At 46.9% G+C, this 11,463-nt stretch overlaps 1 pseudogene; it reads right to left on the minus strand.

Moving 5' to 3' along the window:
• Positions 1 to 23: 23 nt before the first annotated feature.
• On the minus strand, positions 24 to 10,712 carry LOC125532124 (annotated as a pseudogene).
• Positions 10,713 to 11,463: the final 751 nt, after the last annotated feature.

An 11,463-nucleotide genomic window follows, 5' to 3' on the forward strand; every position in this document is an offset into this window, starting at 1 on the left:
TTCCTGCTGCAAAAACACAAGACGTTGAAGCTTATTGTCTGTGAAGAGGTTCTTGATCTTGGTCCACACGGCACACACGTCGTTATCCTCCGAGACGACCGTCTGGAACATGTCCGGGGAGACGGTGAGGTAGAACCACCGGATGAGGGAGGCCTCAATGGGCGCCCAGTCCGGATCATCCGCCATGAGGTCGCCATCCACGGTCTCGTCGACGTGCTCGAGGAGGTGGTAATCGCGAAAGCCGAGGTTGAAGTAGGTCTTCCATGCGTAGTACGAGGAGGTGGATTGGTCGAGCTTGATGGGAACGCGGGCGTGGATGTCAAGATCATGGACGGCGGTGGCTATCACTATCAAACTATCATACTACTGTTCTACTAATCACTTTGCTGCAGATATTTAATCTCTAGGTGTGGTTGAATTGACAATTCAACTGCTAATGCTTACAAATATACTTTGGCTCCCCTTGTGTTGAATCTATAAATTTGGGTTGAATACTCTATCCTCAAAAACTGTTGTGACCCTCTATATTTGTGGGTTATTACTGTGCTGCATCATCCCCTCTTCAGGGAATTACCAACGCAGATACAAGCAATCAGAGGAGTATGAGCTCGCCCAGCTAGGATGCCACCACATTCCGTGCCAAGATTGGCGCGGTGAGGGATGGGCTTATGGAGGACCTAGGACTCGGCGTCCGCGTCGCAGCAGGTCTCCGCGTCGATCTGCGTCCACACCCAGGACTCCGGCGATGGGTAGGCCAGGACCACCTCCGCCGAGAGAGCGGGCGTGAGAGGCAGTGGGTACTAGCAATGGCGACTAGTGGTGTAGAATGTGGTGGATGCGATGGCGGTGGCGGCTGATGGGGTGCGCTTCGGAAAGTAGTGCTGCATGACGAGGAGGAGAGGCGCAATGTTAGGGACAGCAGCTGGAACGTCGCGAACGTGTTTTACCTCCCGCCGCCGTCCATGACAATTGCGACAGAGATGAGGTGGCACCGGAGGAACGCCGAGGCGTGTGCACACAACTTGTTCGACATAATGCTCAAGAGAGAGGAGAGCACGCCTATGTGGCTTTTTGCCAAGTCGGTTACTAACGAGTGAGGCCTACCTATCATAAATGTTCCCAAACTTCCCTAATGTGCTGATCAGTGATATTTGCAAAAAGATTATGCTAGACATGATGATTTCTATCAAAAATATGTATAGTAGTGGTTTTTTGCTAATCTAGCCTTCAATGTGGTAGTTTCTTGCAATTTACTCAAGTTCGGATAAAAAATAATACAAATCATCCATACATAGCATGCAAATAAGTATAGTACAACAATTATGTCGTCCCACACATATTGTCCCTTGAGCTTCATCCAACAGTGTGTGTGCTTAAATGGTCATCCATCTATCATGTGATACATCACGGCAGCACGTACAGGCTACAGAATGTATGGAGCAACATTGAGTGAATGAATGATCTAATCAACAAGTTGAACAAAAAGAAGGAAAACTTACGATCTCCTCCACTACCGCACGCAATGGCCACCTTGCCTCCAGCATACCAACCACGTGATAAAACATGGCGACGGGTGTCTAAATGGCAGTACCATTGATAGGATAACGACTTCACATTGCGATCATGGATGATGTGTATGTCATAGGGCGTAATGTGCTTTCGCGCGTGAAACAAATAATCCACGCTCTGTCAGAAGCTCCCCCTTATGCTCCTGCTTACGAAATCCGCGGATACGGCCAACCACGCACCGCACAACAAGTCATCCCGCATGGTCGAGTACCCAGCCATCCTTCGGACTCTAAAAAAGTGACCTGGCGGTAAAATATAAGGTCAATGGCTTTTGACCGAACACCTGGTCGCCGTGGTGTCCGCCATGGATGTCAACGACAGGGGGCAGAGTGTACCTAGTTTTGACCGGGTCCTGTGTGGAAGGCGTCGTCATAAAAGGCAAGTGGGCGCGTCAGTGCTGGTTGCGAAAGTCCGGTAATGCCTGTGCGACAACCGGGGTGGTACAGCGGCGGCAGCGGAGTAGGAGGTTGCAGATGCAAAGCAAGGGGGAGAAGAGACGAAATGGATGAAAGTGAGACCAGGAGGGGGGATTTTTGTGGGTCGGGGCGTCGGAGTCCTACTTGGCTACTGTCTGGACTCCCGCAAAGGCCCCCTCCCAACTCCCAACTTTGCTTCCATTTTGCAGGAAAACGTTTGTCAAGATCGCTCTTTGGACCGATACAGCCCCATGTTGGATGGCAAAACACGTCTGGGTCGGCGTTGGAGATGCCCTAATTAGGTTTTTTGTGATTGAACCGGCAAACCAGGTTCAAGATCTATAGTTGGTACTGATGCTTATATTTTTCTAGATTTATTTTAGTCTTTTCGGTGATGTCCGTTCAGTGGAGCGTGCCGGCTTATTCTTTCGAAGATGCTCATAGGGATACGGTGTGTATGTATGCGTCATAGGGATACACATATGTGTGTATGTATGAGTGTCTGCATCTGTACTGTGTTAACAAAAACAAGACCCTGATAAGTGCCACATGCGTGACACGAACACATGACAACTCCGAACGAGTTTTATTACAAGTATAGTAAGATAAGGATGTCAACTTTAGTTGTCAAGCATAGCAACTTTCTTGTTGGATGGCAAGTTTTAATAGTTTTTTTCTTTTCGGACGACAACTTTAATTGTAAAAAATGTTAGGACAAGATTTTGCTTTGTGCCGTACGTGTGGCACTTATAAAAACGTCACGTAAAAAACTCCCCACTAAAATGGTTTTACCGGGTATTCATATGATTTTGGGGAGATTCTTACGGGTGTGCTTTAGCAGGCTGGTAAACATGTTCTTTTTTCATTTATATTTCTCAGTCGAACACGCTGCCAAGTAAGATGCAAGGCACAAAAGCACAGTCGCGATCTCCTCCCATTGCGCACTCGATCATTACCTATTGTCCTGCTGCAGGCTGCAGCTTACCTTTTCCCCTCGAGCCACCGACCACTGCTCGCCTCTCTCTCGCTCGCATCTCGCCCTGTTCTCGTCGCCTCTGTTCTCGGCCCGATGGGCGCTTCAGCTTTGCTCTGGCTTGCCGCGCTCGTCGGTGCCTTGCTCATTGGCGCGAGCAAGTAGGTGCAGGTGCAGTACTGCAACTCACACTGCCCGCCCCTATGGCCCGTGCGTGTGCAGACCCCGTATCCCGCGATCCCGACATACCCTGTACCATGATCACGAACTCCAACTCCAGCAACGACGGCGGCCAGTAGGGAGGGATCGGCTTTGGCAGGGCGATGTAAAACAACTATTTTATACTAAAGTTCTATGCTTACATTAAATTAATAATTGTATTATATACAATTGTAATTAATATAAATTTTCAATTACTTAGTAAGATAACAGTGTTTCCAAATAATATTAATGTTATTCATTGTTATAAAATTGTAATGAATATCATTGAAACTTTTGATTCTGCAAAATTTAAATTTGATGTTGTACCAATTTTTTATTGTTAAAAATATTTCCAATTTATTTTCTAATATTGCATAAACTATATGGTGTATACACATATGTTTCTATATTTATGAATGTGTTTATATATCTTTTAATATTATTAAATATAATGGTAGAGATTTCAAAATCATATACAATAACAAAAAAATTAATAGTGGTTTCTAGTGTATATTAGCCGGCTATATTCATAGAAACTTCTAGGGCATAGAAAATGTGACTCGCGAGTTGGGTTTAGTAATAGAATCATCAGAGAACCAAAAATGTTGTTGATTGTAGTTTTGTGTATGATTCGATTATCTGACATGCTCATCCATATGGACTTAATTTCATTTGGTGCAAATGAGATGTCCTACCTGTTTCTCAAATTAAAACTTGTGCATTGGTTTAAACACTGAAATCTAGTTGACATAATTTTCATTATGATAATAAGACATCCATCTAGAAGAAAGATAGTGTATTTGAACTCAACTTCGCTAGTCGATTTGGTTTGCTTCAGCGTGATATAATGTATTAGTATGTGGTGCGAACTTACGCTCCTGCAAATCAAGTCTTTATTTTCAGCATTTAATAAACATTCATATCTATAATGTATAATGTATAGTGTTCGGTAGTATAATTTGTAGATTGGACACTCTCCTCTTGGGGCCTAGGGCGGTCGCCCCTTTTGCCCAAGCTATGGGCCAGCCCTGTGCATTTTGCTGCATATATTCTCAGGAAATCATCATTTTCAGTGTTCAAATCTTATCATGGATCTACTTATGTTCTGAGGAAATCATTATTTTCAGTCAATATACATGCATGATGTAGCTGAGACAGAATCAAACACCCTTGTCATCCATCTGAGATAGCCTGGTTCACTCCTCAACACATGTAGGGGAAAAGAGACCGGGCCCCTAGTCTATTGGGCGGATCATTACAGATAGAGTGAATTCCGGTTTTTACCTCCTATTTTGACATTTTGACACTACTTACCCCATTTAGCGAAATTTCATCCATTTTACCCCATTTAACAAAAGTTCTGCCACGATTTACCCTGTTTAAAATTTCATGAGTGTTCTGGCAGACAGGTCCCAATTGTGAAGTCTAGCTGGCATGCCACATCGATGGTTTTTTCCTGCTTATTTTTCTCTATCGTGAACCAGTCCTCACGGCTTCTCCCGACCGGACCGGCCCGATGGAGGTCACTTGCGTCTCGTCCAACGCATAATGCCTGAGTCGACCACGCTCCTTACTCACGCCTAATAGATTGCATCGCCCGTCCAGGCTTCTGCCCACACGTACCCGTCAGGCTCGCTCGAACTTATGGTTAGGGATTGTCAGGCAACGGCAGCGGCGTGATTTCATACCTCCTCGAGCGGCGTTATATATGTTCGTGACATCAAGACAAGAAATGACCCCGTGGAATCCGGCTCCGTCAATCTTGCCGACGTCTGGGGCGACATCAAGGCAAGAAATGACCCCATGTAATCCGGCTCCATCAAGCTCGCCGACGTCGGCGTGGGCGCATCCATGTACATGCCCCCATCAGGTTGTGCTCGGTTGCAGATCTATGGGGGCGCTCGTCCAACAAATCAGCGAGGTTGGTGAACAAGCAAGCCCTCACGTCGTACCTCATTCCACATGATTTTGACCATCTCCATCATATGTGTATTATGAAGTTTTCCTGACTCATGCATTGGCCGGTGAGGCGTTTGATTCAGACAGAATTAAAATGCTTATTAGAAGATCACGTGTATACATATCACCCATCTATAACTCACGTACATTGATTTAAAGTTTTTTCACCATTTTGAATATTGTTGAAATCCTTTTTTTTCTTTGTTTGCAGCATGTGTGTGATTCAAAGGAAGGCGAACAATGTGTGCTATGAATATTGGAGGCCAGAGTGGTGCGGCTCAACTTACGCCTTGTGCGTTGGACGCGAGCGACCTGCTCTGGCGATCATATCAGGCCAGCCCAGTCGAGCGAAGCTGCGAGGACTGGTTCAACATGGAGAAAAATAGGTAGGCAAACACTGTTGATGGGGCATGCTAGGTGGACCTAACAATTGGGACCTGCTCATCAGAATGCTCGCAAAATTTTAAAATGGGTAAATTGTGGCAAAACTTTTGCTAAATAGGGTAAAATGGATGAAATCCTGCTAAATAGGGTAATTAGTGTCAAAAATCAAAATAGAGGGTAAAAACCAGAATTCACTCTTACAGATACTATGATGCACAAAATGCTTTGAAGTGGCATCAGTGTCCATCCATGGTGCATCATTACATACAAGGTTTCTCAAAGGTGTGAGGACAACAATTGAATCTGGAATCACCAAGCAATTTACTGAAGCATCAGCCGCTTGAATGTCAGGATAACAACTCATAAATGCTTCCAAAACATAATGAACAAAACTCAGTTGCTCTGCAGAAAATGCTCTCCTTTGGCATCACCTCGTAAGCAACTAACTACATAGAAATAATCTGTTGTGAAGAGTATCTTGCTACACGAACAACATGCACGCCTAACAAAACAAGAGATTTACTAAGATCATTGCTTCTTGAGAACCCCTCATCATGAAGCAAATCCTTTTATAAGTTGGAACATAACGGATTTTTGTGTGACAGGTTATATCATGCTGGGTTTAGTCCCACATCGGTTGTTGGGTTTAGTCCCACATTGTTGGGCCCATGAACCCGGGATTGCATAACAATAAAGAAGACCAAAAAGGTGTTTTAGTTTTCATGTCTGTCTCCTATTAATACAGCACTACAAGTTCAAAATTAAGGCCACTGCCATGTAAAGTGGCGAAAACCCTAGCATCTAAAGAGACTTCTTTCGCTAGCATGTCATCAAACAGGCTCAAAGCCTCTCGAACGTTTCCACTCCTAACCAACCAGATGCACTACGGGCTCCGCAGGGTATCCATCGCCGATGTGCCTTACCAGATTGGCAACCTCGGGTCTCCTCCCAGACCCAAAGTGTTGGCCAAATAAACCGCGGCGGCGGCCAGGACATGTTGTGTGCGTGTGTGTGGGCACGAACGGGTCGTGTCGGACGCGTCGGGTTCGTGGGAAGTGTACGTGTGCATGCGTGTGGTGCACAGGCGTGTCCGTGCATGAGTACACCGTGCGTGTGTGTGTAGGTGTAGGTTGTTGGCAAGCTGCACGGCCCCATCGGGCTCGTTCTATTGGTGCTCACCGCGAGTCGGGCATGTCCGAGCGCGTTGCGGGCGTGGCCAGAGCGTTCGGAGTGTGGGCACGATCAGGGCGAGTGGAGGCGTGGGTACATGCCCAGGGCGCCGTCTCGGGGCTATAAAGCCGTGTGGTGACCATTGTAACAGATGTGGTGCCCGAGTTCATGCTTGAGGAGTGAAAAGGCCGTTGGTGCGGCGGGCCTTCATGCGTCGGAAAACCTCTCGTGTCCACTGTTCCATCTTCTTCGTCCTTCTTCCTTCTTGGTTCGTGCCAGAGAGAGTGACAGCAAGAGAGAGGGAGAGCTAGGACGAGCTAGGGGAGGAGCTAGGGTACCACCAATTGGCATCAGAGCTTCGGTTCGGGAGTGATCGCCGGCGGCCATGGCCCTCGTACCGCACGGTGGTGGCGGTGGCATGTTCTCTCTGCCGGTCCCGCCGCTGACCACGACGAACTACATCTCCTGGGCGATCAAGGTGGAGGCCATCCTTGATGTCCAGGGGCTGTGGGGGGTGGTAGCTCCGGAGGAGGGCACAGCGATCGACGCCAGCAGGAGCAAGACGGCGCGGGTGATGCTCCTCAGCGCACTGTTGGAGGAGATCCTGCTGCAGGTATCGACGAAGCCCACCACGAATGAGGTATAGGACTCTCTCAAGATGCGCTTTGTCGGCACTGATCGGGTGCGGGCGGCGCGGCTCGCGACTTTGCGGGGGGATTTCGACCGCCTGTGCATGGACGATGCCGACGACCTGGATGTGTACGCCAGGAAGGTCAGTAGCATGGCGGCCAGGTACGCCGGACTTGGTGAAACACTCAACGACGCGACGATGGTCAAGATCGACACCGTGCCGGACCGGCTGTACGCTGCGGTGGTCGGCATCGAGAAGTTTTGTGATGTCGAGGAGACGCCCTTTGAGGAGGCCCTCGTGCGTCCGAAAGCATTTGAGGAGAGGACGCGGCGACGCGCAGGCCGGCGGGGAGCGAGCAAGTGAGCAGCTCATGATCACCGCGGCACAGTGGGCGGCACGGCGACGTCAGCATGGCGGAGGCGGCTTCATCGATCATGACGATGATGGCGCGGGCAGCACGGCGCCGGGTGGCGGAGGCAAGCGGCCCGGACAGTATTACAGCTGCAGCCAACGCGGCCACTTCAAGCGCGAGTGCCCCAAGCTGTGGAAGGCGCAGGCGATGGAGCAAACCCTCCTCGCTGATGCCAACGTCGAGAACGATGGACTCTTCTAGGCCATGGCTTAAGGGGGTGAGTGTTGGCCAAATAAGCCGCGGCGGCGGCCAGGACATGTTGTGTGCGTGTGTGTAGGCGCGTCGGGTTCGTGGCAAGTGTGCGTGTGGTGCACGGGCATGTCCATGCATGAGTACACCGTATGCGTGTGTATAGGTGCAAGTTGTTGGCGAGCTGCACGGCCCGATCGGGCTCGTTCTGTTGGTGCTCACTGCGAGTCGCGCGTGTCCGAGAGAGTTGCGGGCGCGACCAGAGCGTGCAGAATGTAGGCACGATCGGAGCGAGTGGAGGCGTGAGTACGTGCCCAGGGTGCCGGCTCGGGGCTATAAAGCCGTGCGGTGACCCTTGTAACAGTTGTGGTGCTCAAGTTCGTGCTTGAGGAGTGAAAATGCCATCGGTGCGGCGGGCGTTCGTGCGTCGAAAAACCTCCTGTGTCCACTGTTCCATCTTCTTCCTCCTTCCTTCTTGGTTCGTGCCAGAGAGAGTGAGAGAGAGAGGGAGAGCTAGGACGAGCTAGGGGAGGAGCTAGGGTTCACAAAGAGGCAATCGACTTGTGTCTTATATGTGATTCGTGTGGGGCAATCTTCCCCGCGTCGGCCTTGGAGAACAAGAACCCGAGCTCGCCCTCCTTTCCCGCGTCGTAGAACTTGTGGATCAGAATGTTACAGGTCAGTCTACGCCACAAACCTGTTATAGCTGAATGCGAACTTGGCAAGCTAGAAGTTGCCGGCTCGGCACAGGGATGAGATCAGAATATTGTATGTCTGCACGTTGGCTGTTATGGTCTTCTTGAGCAGATTCGTGAACATCCTGATGACACTCAGCCACATCATCTTGTTGGATAAATGGTCCATGACCGTGTTGTCTACCTAGTTACTAAGCTCCCTTGAAATCCTTGCCTCTAGTGTCTCGGGGCTGAGGGGAGCGTTGTTGGCCCATTTGTCAATGTGTGTCCATTGCTTAAGTGTGTATGTGTATTAGTATGTGTTATTGTATCTCTCAACTGCAAAGTATATGTATATTATACTTCTATATCTTTTTCCTTCGTATATACATTGTCTTGAGTCAAACTCAGTGTAAATTAGACCAAGTTTCCAGAAAAATATTAGCATGCACAATACAAAATAAATATCAGATCTATCACGCATTTTTTTTAAATATAACTTGATTAAACTTTACAAAGTTTGGCTTCAGAGAAATCTAATACGGGGAGTAAAAAGAAACAAATGCAGTATATAAGAACATCATTGTGATTCTCATTTTCCAGGTAGCTACCCACAACATCATATGCCTGACTTTTAATGTGCATGTTTGACTTTTTATTATTTTTGGTATTTTACAAAAAATAATCAGTAAGAGCATCCACAGCCGGACGTCTCAAACCATCTCTCATATGCCGGCGGACGCGCCCAGTCAGTGACCAGACAAGAAAGAAAAGGAAAAAAAAGTTACTCAACCAGACCCCTTATATCTTCTCTATATGTCCAGGCTGTCCATGAACCCTCATATCCATCTCAAATATGGGGAGGATATGAGGGCTCGTGGACACGCCCAGACGCGCCCGGTCAATTCGTCACGTAGGACGCGGCCCCGCCCCAGACTACATTTTTATTTCTTTCTTTATTCTTTTCTTTCTCTCTCTTCATCTCCACTAATCACGTGCAAGTGATGGGACATATGAGGAAGAAAATGAGAATTATGTCTGCACGGATGAACAAATAGGGGCTCAAAACGGACCCGATCACTGACAGAGTGCGTCGGTGTGTGTTTGAGGGGTCGAATTAGAGGCACGTGGCTAAAGATGCTCTAAACATGACCAAATGCTCCCTAGAGCCGAATTGAAACTCACAATTTCATAATGTAGTGCATTTTTTAAAAGTCAAACCACACGAACTTTGACCAAGTTTTTTGAGAAAAACATTTACATCTACAATACCAAGCATATATCATTAGATTCATTATAAGAAGTATTTTCATATTTAGATATTTAGAATTGCAGATATAAATAGTTTTCTCTATAAATTTGGTCAAAGTTTGCAAATTTTGACTTTAATATAATAATCTATATGCACTATATTATGGAACAGAAGAAGTATTTGAATAGATACCTTGATGGCTCTGTGTTTTATAATGCATGCAAGAGGCCGATGACAGATAACTCATCCAACTTGATTGATCGACGCATTCCATTCGGTGGTAACATGCACGAATCACCCACTGAACTAACAATTTAACCTATGATCAACAATACTATGTAAGATAATTAACTAACAATTATGGACAAAAGGTGAGTAGACTGTAATAAAACTACGTAGAAAATAAATAGGCGAGACTTAACTCACGACTAAAGAACGATGCGGCAAAGCGCGTGTCACAGTCTAGTAGGTCACAACGTAACCTCGAAGCCCTGCTCTTCGCACCGCTCCAGCACCTCCTTGGCCACCCACGTATCTAGATCCTTTTTTTTTCGGAGACGTATCTAGATCCTTAGCGGCATAGTCCAGCAGTATGTTGGGGCCAACCACGGTCAGCTGTAGCCCCTTGGCGACCATGATCTCCAGCTGCCAGAATGCGTCCTCAATGGTTCCAGACCGGCAGAGCCCAGCAATGTAGGTGATGTAGGTCACCGCATCAGGCACCCACCAGTTCCAGACACTGTCCTCGATATCCCTGACCCTGGAGTGTACTGATCATCATACAACTGTCGTCGATATCCCTGACCGTGGAGTGTACTGACCATCATACATACTGCAGTTATATCCATACAAATCATCTGTAGATATATCCATACAAATCATCTGTAGATATACCCATACAAATCATCTGTAGAATCTATAGATCTAGAGCAGAATGAGAAAGCAACCGACAGAAATGGCATATTTGAAAGGACGTGCGTAGGGGGTGGTGTTGCCGCTCATCATCGCCAAATGTCAGTGTTGTGCCAATGTATCGTGTCATTGTCAGGTAACCCTCACCTCATGTACTGTATATTTTCATTATATAGGTGTTGCTAATCGTTGTCAAGCAACATCCACGTCGCCAAGAAATTATTAAAGTTTGAGAAGCGAATCAAACAAAGTGAACCCAGAGAAGACAAGCGGGGTGATAGGATGGGAATATCTAGGAAGTGATGATTGTGGAGAATCGAGTGACTGTCGGAGATGAGAGGTATGAAGACAAGATTTGCGGCAGGAGATTTGAACTGGTGTGTGCATCCATTGTGAAATGAAATACCATTTAATTATAGGTTTTATTTTTCAGTTTGAATAAATTAGAGAGTTTGTTCCGTTAAATAAAATGGTAGGTGACACAAATAGAAGAATAACATTAATAGATTGTTGGGGATGTAGTCCATAAGAAGCACTCGTCAAGTCACTCCGCCGAGTAATCTTTTTTCTTTTCAATCATATTTTGCACGTGGCAACACACGGGTATTCATCTAGTATAAATAGAACATAAATACAAAACCAAATCATGACTATTGATACCTACACTAGTAGAAAACAGGGCTATGGTCCAGGCCGGCTCAGCCCATTAGTCCCGGTTCAG

Source organism: Triticum urartu, unplaced genomic scaffold (genome assembly GCF_003073215.2).
Source record: "Triticum urartu cultivar G1812 unplaced genomic scaffold, Tu2.1 TuUngrouped_contig_9131, whole genome shotgun sequence".
In the NCBI taxonomy this organism is placed as follows: Eukaryota; Viridiplantae; Streptophyta; class Magnoliopsida; order Poales; family Poaceae; genus Triticum; species Triticum urartu.